Raw genomic sequence first — 13,536 nt, 5'->3', positions numbered from 1 at the left:
ATTGGGCCCAGACTAGGAATGAGTCTATTCTGTACAAGAAGATTATTGGAACATCTTGGAGAGTGAGATATTGCAGTAATCATGTTCTTAGTGTAACAATCTTTGCCTTGCGTGTTTGTTTTATTTTGCTTAGTAACTTTCTTTGTTCTGTCTGTTATTACTTAAAATCACCTAAATCCTACTTTTTATATTTAATAAAAACACCTTTGTTTATTAATAAACCCAGGGTTAGTAACTGTTACCTAGGGAGGCAGACAGTTTGTGTATCTCTCTCTTTCAATGATAAAGAGGGGAAAGAACATGAACTTATACTGTATAACATTTTATACATTGTAAGATGAATGTATCTCGGGTTTGGTTTCATTGTGGCTGGGTGCCTGAGTGCTGGAGACAGGTATCCTGCTGAGCTGGTTTCAGTTGGGATCTGCAGCTTTGGGGGTGTGGCCCAGACCCTGGGTCTGTGTTGTGGCAGGCTAGAGATAAGCCTGACTGGTGTGAAGGGCTTCAGAACACAGTTAAACACTGTTGATGTATTGAGATAAACCCAACTGGTGTGAAGGACTTTGGAATATGCTTCCTTGGAACTAACCCCAATAAATATTGCATTGTAGCCTAAAAGCTAGCCTGCTTGCTTGCCTACATATCTTTTCTCATAAGTTTCTTGTTTTCTTATAGTTTTGATTATTTGTCTTATTAATAGGTTCAGCTAAGGCAAAGTTAGCATATATATGTGTGTGACCTCTCACCCTGATTGCAAAGTTAGTACATATGTGTTCAAGACCTTTCACCTACATAAGTGCTGATGAGCTAAAGCATATGGTTCATGTGTGGCTGCAACCTTTAACATGGAGAATGTGTTAAAGCAGGTTGGCATAGGGACTTTCCTAAATTCATACCCTTTTAAACTTCACCAGTGCACCACAACTTGTAACTTGGAAAGAGCTGAAATAACTGGTTAGGACATAAATAAAAAATGTAATACCTAACCACGAAAGGACCATGGTAACAAACTAACATATGTGATAATAAATTGAAATAATTGATGTACTAACCTATAGGGAAAAATGAGGAAATACAAATAAGGAAAGTGGGGAAAATCCCCTGCTGAATATGCATTGAACATGGTGTCAGGGTAACATATTAGAAAAGTGGCATCCCAGCCTAGGAGTGGTAGGAGAGAGAGATGTAGTCCTTGGGAGGTGCCAGAATGATGTCCACTGATGATGGTGGGGAAGGTGATGGTGATGATTAAGGAATCTATTTGCAAACATCTGGAAGATAATAAGGTGATAAGTGATAGTCAGCACGTATTTGTCAAGAAGGAATCATGTCAAATCAAGCCAATGGCTTTTTGACAGGGTAACAAAGCTTGTGGATAGGGGGATGCAGTAAATGTGGTATATCTAGAGTTTAGTAAGGCTTTTGATACGGTCTTACATGACCTTCTCATTAAGAAGAAGGAAAATACAACCTAGAGGAGCTACTATAAGGTGGGTGCATAACTGGTTGGATAACTGTTCCCAGAGAGTAGTTATCAATGGTTCACCATCAGGCAGGAAGGACATAACGAGTGGGGTTCACAGGGATCAGTTCTGGGTCTGGTTCTTTTCAATGTCTTCATCAACAATTTCGATCATGGCATTAGTTTGGAGATGATACCAAGCTGGGAGGGGTTACAAGTACTTTGGAGCATAGCATGAAAATTCAAAATGATCTTGACAAATTGGAGAAATGGTCTAAATTAAAAAGGATGAAATTCAATAAGGACAAATGCAAAGTATTCCACTTAGGAAGGAACAATCAGTTTCACACATACAAAATGGGAAATGACTGCCTAGGAAGGAGTACTGTGGAAAGAGATCTAGGGGTCATAGTGGACCACAAGCTAAATATGAGTCAACAGTGTAACACAAAAAAAGCAAACATCATTCTGGGATGTATTAGTAGTAGTGTTATAAGCAAGATATTAGAAGTAATTCTTCCGCTCTTCTCTGCACTGACTAGGCCTCAATTGGAGTATTGTGTCCAGTTCTGGGTGCCACATTTCAGGAAAGATCTAAACAAATTGGAGAGAGTCCAGAGAAGAGCAGCAAGGATGATTAGGGATCTGGTAAACATGACCTCTGAGGGAAGATTGAAAAAAATTGGGTTTGTTTAGTCTGGAAAAGAGAAGACAGACAGGGGACATGATAACCATTTACACATATCTAAAAGGTTGTTACAAGGAGGATGGAGATAAATTGTTCTCCTTAACCTCTGATGTTAGGACAAGAAGCAATAGATTTAAATTGCAGCAAGGGAGGTTTAGGTTGGACATTAGGAAAAAACTTCCCAACTGTTAGGGTGGTTAGGCACTGGAATAAATTGCCCAGAGAGGTTGTGGAATCTCCATTATTGGAGATTTTTAAGAGCTGGTATCAGGGTTCCCTCCCCACTCTGAACTCTGGGGTACAGATGTGGGCACCCGCATGAAAGACCCCCCCCCCAAGCTTAAAATTTACCAGCTTAGGTTAAAAACGTTCCCAAGGAACGATTTCTTTCCTTGTCCTTGATCAGTATTGCTGCCACCACCAAGTGATTTACACAAAAATTCAGGAAAAGGGTCACTTGGAGTCCCTATTTCCCCAAACTATTCTCCCAAGTCCCTTTGTCCCCTTTCCTGGGGAGGCTTGAAAGTAATGTGAGTACCGACCAGACCCTATGTCTCTAGGACACTGAAAATCAATCAGGTTCTTAAAGGAAGAACTTTATTTAAAGACAAAGTAAAAGAATCACACCTGCAAAAATCAGGATGGAAGGTAACTTTGCAGGGTCAACTTCAAAGTTACAAAAAACAGGCATAAAACTCCCTCTTAGCACAGGGAACATCCACAAGCTAAAACAAAAGATAATCTAACACATTTCTTTCCCTTACTTTCAATTTTTGTAATATTAGATGGATCATTTCAGGTATGTTTTCAGGAGATGTTTTTCCTTCCTGGTCTCTCTCTCTGTCCAGAGAGGGAACAACAAAGAGAGCACAAACAACCCCTACCCTCCCCAGTTTTGAAAGTATCTTCTTTCTTCATTGGCCCTTCTGGTCAGATGCCAACTAGGTTATTTGAGCTTCTTAACCTCTTACAGGTAAAGATTCAGTACAGCTACCCAGGAGGGATTTTGTTCTACCCTTATCTGTATATATATGATATGCCCCCCAAATCACAGACGGTGCTGGACAGCCTGTTCCACACTGGCTGTGATTTCTTACTGGAGCTCTAGGAGAAAACAGAGTTAATAAGACACATGCTCCTCTAGACATACTACTGATTATATAAAAACTAACAATATTTTTTCACATTTTAAGGATGATTTTAACCAGTTGATTCTAGGAAACTTTCACAGGACAGTGCATCAGCCACTTTGTTAGAAGCCCCTGAAATGTGCTGTATTTCAAAATCAAAATCTTGGAGAGCTAAACTCCACTGAAGAAGTTTTTTTGTTATTTTCTTTGACAGTATGAAGCTACTTCAGCGTAGCACGGTCAGTTTGCAGGGGGAAATGCCATTCCCTAATGTATAGACATAGCTTTTCCAGAGCGTAGACAATGGTGTAACATTTATTTTTGGTGATTGACCAGTGGCTTTCCCTCTCAGGCAGTTTTTTGCTAAGAAACAGTTTGCTAATGTCAGGGTGGAATTCTTGATCTGGTCCTTCCTGCGTTAAGACTGCTTCCACACAATGCTCAGACGCATCTGTGGTTACTAGGAACGGTTTGCCAAAGTCTGGGGCCCTTAGCACAGGGTCAGACATGAATGTCGCTTTAAGCTGGTTAAAGGCCTTCTGACACTCATCTGTCCACTGAATTGCATCTGGCTGTTTCTTTTGGGCCAGGTCTGTCAGTGGGGCAGCGATTTGGCTGTAGTGTGGTACAAATCACCTGTAATACATGACCAAGCCTAAGAAGGAATGGACCCGTTTCTTTGACTTTGGGACGGGCCAAGTTTAGATAGCATCCACTTTGGCCTGTAGCGGATTCATAGTTCCTTGACCCACCCAAGGGAAGTCACTCTGCTTAGGCCTATTTAAGACTTTTTAGCCTTAACAGTTAGTCCTGCCTGCCTGATGTGCTCAAGGACTTTTCCTAGACGCTCTGCCCATGAATCAGAAAATATGGCCCCATTGTCAAGGCAGGCAACTTCAGATACTCCCAATCCTGCTAGATGACTATCTACAAGTTTCCACAAACTTCAAACAGACATATAGACAATGGTATTATTACACCCAAGATTCCTCTAATAATATTTCCTTTTGATCTCTGAATTAGTTGAATACACCCCTAGTAGAAATTGTTTGCTTACATTGTTAAACTCTAACAAGATATAGGTAAACATAGACTGCCACAGTCACTATCTTCTTCCAGTTCTTTAACAATACAAGTCCACATTTTAAAGCTCTAGCCTATCTCACATGGAATGGCCCTAACTACCATTTGCATACTTTTCTAACATGTCTCTGAATCTGGTTAAATTAACCTTCAAGTTGCTTGACCCATTCTGGCCACATGTCACACAATGACACATTCAATGGAATGGTCATTCCATTTGTGAATCCCATGCAGTTAAGCTCTTCGTTCCAATAGTATCATTGGGAAGGAGTTCCACAGGGCAAATATGGATTGTTATATGCTCAGATTTTCAATGTAACTGAATGTTCCCTAGTTCTACGTATTGAGCCCAAAGACTTATGTGTGATTAATGCCGGGCCTACGCTAGTATTTTACATCATAGAATCATAGAGCCACGGGGTTAGAAGGGACCGCAAGGGTCAGCTACTCTATCCCTCTGCCAAGGTTCAGGATTCGTTGTGTCTTAGTCATTGAAGACTGATGGCTGCCCACACTTCTTTGGAAAACCTCTATTAAAGGAGCTTCCATGACTACCCTGGGCATCTGTTCCATTGTCCTCATTCTTAGAGATAGGAAGTTTTTTCTGATATTGAATTTAAATCTGCTTTGCTGGAGCTTGAACACATTGGCTCTTGTCCTGCCCTCTGTGGTAAGAAAGAACAACATTCCTCCACCAGTTTATGGCAGCCTTTCAAGTATTTGCAGACTGCTATCATCTCCCCCCTTAATATCCTCTTTCCAAACTAAACGTACCCAGTTCCTCCAGCCTTTGATGATATGGCTTGTATTCCATCCCTTTGATCATCTTTGTCACTTGCCTCTGGATCATTTCCAGTTTCTCTGTATCCTTCCTCTACATTGGTGACCATAATTGGACACTCCAGCTGAGAGAAACCAATGCATTCTGTTTCTCCAATCCCATGTGCAGAGGTAAATTCCCCTGCTCTAAATCACCACTCCCATTTTTATGCATCCAAGGATTGCATCAGTCCTTACGGCCACAGCATCTCACTGGGAGCTCACAAGTTGGTTTTACACAATGATTTCTAAATCCTTTTCAGGTCCTTGATTCGAGAGGATAAGTTTGCATTTGACTGTATTAAAAACATTGTGCTTGAATCGGATGCCCATACCAATTCCCCAGATCAATCGATATGCCTGACCTGTCCTCATTTTCACAACTTTTCAATCTTAGGGCCATCCACAAATTTTATCTGCACTGATTTTCTATTTCCTTTCAGGACATTGATGAAAATATTGAATAGCATCGGGCCTAGAACTGATCCCTGCAGAACCCCACTAGAAAAAGCCCCATTTACTGAAAGTGGCCCAATGACAAATGCTTTCTGAGATCTGCGAGTTAGCAAGTTTTCAGTCCATTTTATGTGTGCTCTACTGATATTATAGAGTGTTAGTTATTTTATCTCAATGTTTTCCCTTAATAAATCAAATGCCTTAGAAAAATCAAAAAATATTGCATCTGTACAGTTCCCTTGATCAGCCAAACATTTATTCTAAAAAAAGGATGAAATCAAGTTTATCTGACAAAACTGGTTTTGCATAAACCTTGTTATTGACTGGCATTACTTATATTCCAAGAACTTTTTTCTTGAACTAATCCCATACCAGCTTTTCCATTGTTTCCTAATCTTTTCAAATATTTTTTTAATCTTGACCTTAATTTTTTTAATAGTTTACATTTAACACAGGAATTATTCTAAAACTTGTCTAGGATTCCTTTTGCTTTGAAGCAATAGGTGTCTATAGATAGTATTAGTGGGGAACTCTTCTCTTTTTGTCCATTTGAATGTAATCAGTTCCATTCCTTATTTCCCTCTCGTCTGACATATGCCCCCTCGTTCATCTCTTCGCCAAACTAAACAGGCCCAGACTTTTCAGTCTGCCCGCATATGTCAGCTTCCCCGTTGTTATTGCCTGTCTCGGAAATCCCCTTTATGTTTGCTATATTCTTTATAGAGACCAAGTGACTAAAACTGAGCACATATCTAGAGCAGGTTATTCTCTATCCCATTCCTTTGGCATCTGAAAATTGTGTTTCTTTTGCCCACTGCTGTGACTGAGCAGGTATTTCACTTGAGCTGGTACAAATGACACCCAGGTCTTTTCCATGAGGTATGTTCCAGATGGGATGTTTAGCCTGGCACATGTCTCGCCAAAGATTTGGTTTTTTTCCACTTTCAGATTTTGATCAACAAGATGAATTGGGAATTCCCAACATCTTGGATTCTGTAGCCTGGGTTTAATTGCAATAAGGAACAATGATGGATAACCAGTATCCACACTCCTCTTTCCTGATGGTGCCTCTAAAGGTATTCTAACCCTAACAGGTAGGAATTATTGACTCACAGACAATCATAAAATATTGAATTGGCATTAGTTGGGTCAGGTGTTCATAATTCATTTATCTGAATAATGAAAATGTCATTTTTCAGTTTGTGAAGAGCGACCAATCTGCTTCACCCATAAGAACAGCCTCCAGTAGTGCATGTAGTTTCTCGTATTAACATTGTCTCTTCATCCAGGCATTTGTACTGCGACCATCATTCTAGACCCTGGGCACATACAGGAAGTCAGGGGAATGTACGGTACAAGCAGGAGACTCTATTCCGCCTCAGAACTGGACACCTTCTCCCCTAATCCATGTCAGATTTGAACATAACCAATTTCACCAACCCCTCCACCTTCATCCTGCTGGGCATTCCTGGCCTGGAGGCTGCCCATGTCTGGATCTCCATCCCCTTCTTCACCATGTATGGCATAGCAGTCTTGGGGAACTTCACCATCCTGTTCATCGTGAAGATGGAACTGAACCTCCATGAGCCCATGTACTATTTCCTCTGCATGCTGGCAACCAGGAATGCCCATACTCCTGTCCATGTCCACCCTCCCCAAAATGCTGAGCATCTTCTGGTTCAATTCCAGGGAGATCGATTTCAATGCCTGCCTCACTCAGATGTACTTCATTCACTGCTTCTTGGTGATGGGATCTGGGATCTTCGTGGCCATGGCTTTTGATCGCTATGTGGCCATCTGTGATCCCCTGAGACATTCCACCATCCTAACGAACCGCATGGTGGCGAAGATTGCCCGTGATGCTGCGTGGCTGTTTACTTGCACTGCCCTATCCCTTGCTGGCGAGTCGGTGGCCATATTGCAAGACCAACATCATCCCCCACACGAACTGCAAGCACATCTCTGTGGTGAATCTGGCCTGCACCGACATCCGTGCCAGTAGTTACTACAGCCTCTCTGTGACATTCTTTGTGCCCAGTGTGGATGTGTTTTTTATTGCTCTGTCCTATATCCAGATCCTCAGGCTCATCTTCAGCCTGCCCACAAAGGATGCCTGGCTCAAGACATTTGGGACCTGTGGCTCCCACCTCTGTGCCATCTTAGTTGGTTACATACCAGATCTCTTCTCCTCCCTTATATACCGGGTTGGCGACGAAGTGCCCCTACATTTTCTTGTTTTCATTGCCAATGTGCACCTCCTTATGCCGCCTTTGGTACACCCCATCATCTATGGGATGAGGATCAAACAGATCTGGGACAGGTTGCTCTGGCTATATACTCATAAGAACAGAAGAATGGCTGTACCGTGTCAGACCAAAGGTCCATCCAGTCCAGTATCCTGTCTTCTGACAGTGGCCAATGCCAGGTGCCCCAGAGGGAATGAACAGAACAGGGCATCATCAAGTGATCCATCCCCTGTTGCCCATTCCCAGCTTCTGGCAAAAAAAGGTTAGGGACACGATCCCTGCCCATCCTGGCTAATCCTCCATGAATTTATCTAGTTCTTTTTTGAAAACTTTTATAGTCTTGGCCTTCGTCCTCTGGCATGAGTTCCAAAGGTTGACTATGCATTGTGTGAAGAAATACTTTCTTTTATTTGTTTTAAACCTGCTGCCTATTAAAAGCTCAGCAAAAAGCAGGCTGATGACATCATGCTGGGCCCTGTTACTTGAATCACTTACTGGACAGTCAGTCAAAGAGACACTAAACTCTTCCCTTACCTTACTGTGCTGTATCAGTGTGACAAACTGGGGAATCGGTCTATGTACAACCCATTCAGTAGCCACCATTCTTATTACTTGTAACTGGACCCCCAACCCCCCCCCCTTTGCCACTCCTTCCATGAAGGCCCCATCCCTGCTCTACCTCTTCCCCGCAAGACCTCCCTGACGCTTGCTCCTCTCCTCCCCTCTCCTAGTCACTTGCTGAATGAACAGAACAGGTAATCATCAAATGATTCCTGCCTTGTTACCCACTCTCAGCTGCTGGTAAACACAGGCAAAGGACACCACCCCAGCCCATCCTGTGTAATAGTCACTGATTAACCTATCCTCCATCAACTTATCTAGTTATTTTTAGAAACCCTTTATAGTCTTGGTTCTCACTACATCCTCTGGCAAGTAGTTCCACCAGTTGACTGTTGTCTTATTTGAAAGCATAAATAACATTTCCTTATTCAATTCACCCCCCCCTTCATAATTTTATAGATCTCTCTCATATTACCACCAGTCATCTCTTTTCCAATCTGAAGATACACAGTCTTTTTAATCTCTCCTCTTTCGGAAGCTGTTCCATACTCCCAATAATTTTTATTGCCCTTTTCTGTAACTTTTCCAATTCTAATATACCATTTTTCAGGTTGGGCTACCAGATATTCAACGTGTTGGTGTACAATGGGTTTATCTAGAGGCAATATGACTTTTTTTTTGTATTTTTATATATTAATGGAATTAATTGGCCGCTGTTTTAAAACAAAGGAAAGGAATTATTCACAAAATTCAGGGTTAACCTCTGGAACTCCTTGCCAGAGGATGTTCTGAAGGCCAATACAATAACAGTGTTCAAAAAAGTACTAGATAAATACATGAAAGATAAGTCCATCAATGACTATAAGCCAGGATGGGCAGGGGTGATGTCCCAAACTCTGTTTGCCAGGAGCTGAGAATTGGTGACGGGGATGGATCACTTGATGATCAGCTGTTCTGTTCATTCCCTCTAAAATACCTGGCACTGCACATTGTCGGAAGACAGGATACTGGGCTAGATGGACCTGTGGTCTGACCCAATATAGCCGTTCTTATGTTTTTATGATCACCAAGGCAGAGAATGATGTGCAGGTGTTGTATTATGTTTACCTGGATATGGGTACCTCTTGTGCTACCTAAAATAGAGGAATTGTTTTAGCAACCAGTGACCGGGGTACAGGGGACCCACACTGAGATTGCTCAGTTAGAACAAACTGCAAACAATGGATCTGACAATCCCCCAAAAGGGTGGTTATTCTAATACTTAGATTTAGTAAGCCAGCAAAAAAAAAAAAAAAAAAAAAAAAAGCTTTCACAATACTTTATACTGAAGTCAAAACATCGTTCCCTTAAAGCCACCAAGCCTTTGACTTCCAACCAGACAGCCGAGTCAAGTATGATGATGTTCTCATTGCCAATGTGTACCTTCTGGTGCCTCCCTTGCTACACCCCATCATCTATTGGGTGAGGAGGAAACAGATCCCGGACAGGCTGCTCCACCCCTTTACTCATATAAGGACCTAAACATTCCCTGGGTTGGGAAGACACAGAAGGCAGCTGTGAAAGACCAGAGAACTCTTAGCCCAGAGAGCACAGATCACAACTCTTTAGGAAAGGGGGGTTAGTAAAAGTCCCAGTCCTGTGATTGGGAATCACAGGGGAATCCCAAGTGGGGATTGTGATGGGTTCGGTCACAGAGACCCCTTTGGGACTTTCACCTGATGTGCTGAGGCTACCTCTGAGCCCGTTTTCTCTGCAAGTTTGTGGCATCCAGAACCCTGCCTTGTCAAGCCAGACACGGACGTCTCCTCCAACACAAACCCAGGGTCTGACCCACATGCCCCAAAGCTGCAGACTTAACTGAAAACAGCTTAGGAAGTGTTCCTGTCTCTAGCACCCAGACACCCAACTCCCAATAGGAACCAAACCCCAAATAAATCTGTTTTACTCTGTATAAAGCTTATACAGGGTAAACTCATAAATTGTCCACCCTCTATAACACTGACAGAGAGATATGCACAGCTGTATGCTCCCCCAGGTATTAATTTCTTACTCTGTGTCAATTAATAAGAAAAAGTGATTTCATTAAGTATAAAAAGTAGGATTGAAGTGGTTCCAAGTAATAACAGACAGAACAAAGTAAGTTACCAAGCAAAATAAAACAAAAGCATGCAAGTCCAAGCCTAATACATTAAGAAACTGACTACGGATAAATCTCACCCTCAGAGATGTTCTAATAAGTTTATTTCACAAAGTAGACTCCTTTCTAGTTTGGGCCCAATCTTTTTCCCCTTGTATAGTCCTTGTTCCAGCTGAGTTGGTGGCTAGGGGATTTCTCATGACTGCAGCCCCCTTTGTTCTGTTCCACCCCCTTATATAGCTTTTGCACAAGGCAGGTATGTTTTGTCGCTCTGGATCCCCAGCCCTCCTTCTAAATGGAAAAGCACCATATTTAAGATAGATTCCAGTACCAGGTGACATGATCACATGTCCTGTGATACCCCAAGCCTTCATTCTTCCTGGCCTGACTCACAGGAAGGCTTGCAAGTAAACAGAGCCATTTACAACCAATTGTCCTAGTCGGTGGTAGCCGTCAAGATTCCAAACCACCATTAATGGCCCACACGTTGCATAATTACAATAGGCCCTCAGAGTTATATTTCATATTTCTAGTATCAGATACAAGAATGATATGTTTATACAAATAGGATGACCACACACAGTAGATTATAAGCTTTGTAATGATACCTTACAAGAGACCTTTTGCATGAAGCATATTCCAGTTACATTATATTCACACTCATTAGCATATTTTCAGATAATCATATGGAGTTCAACTTCACAGGGATGTTTGGATTTTTTCCATGGACATAACCCTGGGGTTTGATGGTGTTATTAAATCTCATTATGCAACATTTGTTGCTAATGATAAACCTTATAACAGAAAATTTGGTACTGATGGTAAACACTATGAAAAGGTGTAACATGCATGATTTGGCAGAAAAGCTTTGGAGTAGCAAATAAGAAGCCCTATGGGGATACTGCTTCTCAGCTAACACCTGTAAACAGGGTCAAATCTGGTCACAGAAGGGAAACCATAATAAACCTGGTCTGTTGTGTGAAAGGAGAAACTGATGCACACTAGCTCATGGCATTGATGAATATCTGTATTGAGTTATCACCAGGTGGAAAAGCACAATGGTTAACAATGCTGCACAGATGCAAAGAGAAATTTTCTAGTGATCCAGAGAAGGCACACTTGCTGACTAGAGATCACTGGGCTGAGGTACAAAGTGTTCAAAGGCAAACAGAACTTTGCAAGAACACCTGTGGGTAACACCACAGTGTTCACAACACTTGGGAATTGTATGATCAAAAACAAAAGAGAGCTTTGGGCACACTGCTTCCATCTTAGTCAGAGATTAACACTCCTACACTAAATTAAGGGAGGGTGACACTGTGTGCCCAAAAGCAACACCTTGGCACCCCTCTATTTACCATGGTGATATGATTATGGTGTTATTTAAATGAAGTATGTCATGTAAGGTATCAATAGAAAAGTTATGATTTGCTGATTACCATTTTTGTACCTAAAGATATGACCTGTGACCATGTCCTTTGACACTGGACACCATTTTGTGGCTTTAATTTTCTAATAACTCTGCTGGGGACTTTTGCTTGGGAAAATGAAGTTCCCTCCACAAAGCAGAAGTATGAGATGTGGAAGAAAAATCCTCATTTGGCTTCACTCCCCCAACAACTATACACCTGGAAACACCTTAGGAACAAGGACTGATGTGGTTCCATGCTGTAGGGGTTAGTAGTCTGTGTATGAAATATTGGTGAACTGTTTGTACCATCAGGGTGAGACATGGCTTGATCCTGTCTAGTGTATAGAATTTATAATGTGATTCTGTTTATTTCTTAGTAACCAACTTTGAGCTGTAGGCTATTACTTATAATCACTTGAAATCTATCTTTCTGTACTTAATATATCTGTTTTATATGTTTTACTTATGACAGTGTGTTATTTGAAGTGTAAAGGTAAGTCTGCTCAGGAACAGGGGCTGTTGCATTGTCTTCTCCATATTGAGGGGGGGATGCACTGGGCAATAAACAGACACCGGTCAGGCTTCTGTCCAGGGAAAGATGAGACAGCTCTGTGGTCCTAGGCTGGGGAGCTGTGACTAGTTTTTTTAACCTAAACCAGTGTGTTAGACATGTAAAAGGAAAATCTGCTCAGGAAAAAGGGCTGGTGCATTGTCCTCTTCACACCGAGGGAGGGGCAGACTGTGTAAGAAAATTCATGCTTCCAATCAGGGCAAGATGGTACAGCTCTGGGTCCTGGTATGGAGAGCTGGGGAGAATTGAGTAGAATCTCTCAATTGTTGGTTCATGATTGGCTAATGAAAGAATTCATGTAACTGAGCTGTCTCTGTCCCTCTTTGTGTATGGCTGTGTAAGTACATGACCTGGAAAGGACTGCAGCTTCTCAGAGCTTCACAGTGTGAGAGGGGGGCCCATATTGGTACATCAGAGAGCTCAGCAGAACCCATGTACCAGGTTGCACCCTGGGGAAGTTTGTCACAACAACCCAACATACAGGCCCTGCTAGGCCCTGAGTCCATTACCCTTTTCTCATGTGCTCAGTTACTGGGGATATGCTCATAGTGACTTTCCTTTGCTAAGTGTTTTAAAGATCCTTCAATGAAATGTGCTACAGACTACAATGATAGTTACTGATGTAAATTACTGATCCGTGATATCTTAGCGATAGTCCCATGTGCCAGCAGAAAGTTTGGATTTACAGTGGAGCAACAGCCAACTTCCCAGGTCCCCAGCCTTGCACCCCTGCTGCAGTAGAAACCCAGAATTACACTATCTTGCACTGCACAGAGATTGGTACTGTGCAAGTTCATTAATATAGTTTACTTCCCCCCAATACCATGATGTAGGGAAGATATGCAACAGCTTTTCTTTCCCAAGCTGAGATTTTCCCAGACACTTCACTCAAAAGTCAGATTAGGATAAAACATAAAGCAAGTGTATTAATTACAGAAAAATTGACTTTAAGTGATAATAAGTGATAGCAAA

The sequence above is a fragment of the Trachemys scripta genome, chromosome 1, assembly GCF_013100865.1.
Source record: "Trachemys scripta elegans isolate TJP31775 chromosome 1, CAS_Tse_1.0, whole genome shotgun sequence".
Taxonomy (NCBI): domain Eukaryota; kingdom Metazoa; phylum Chordata; order Testudines; family Emydidae; genus Trachemys; species Trachemys scripta.
The sequence above is the reverse complement of the archived record's forward strand: the minus strand, read 5'-3'. Positions refer to the sequence as shown.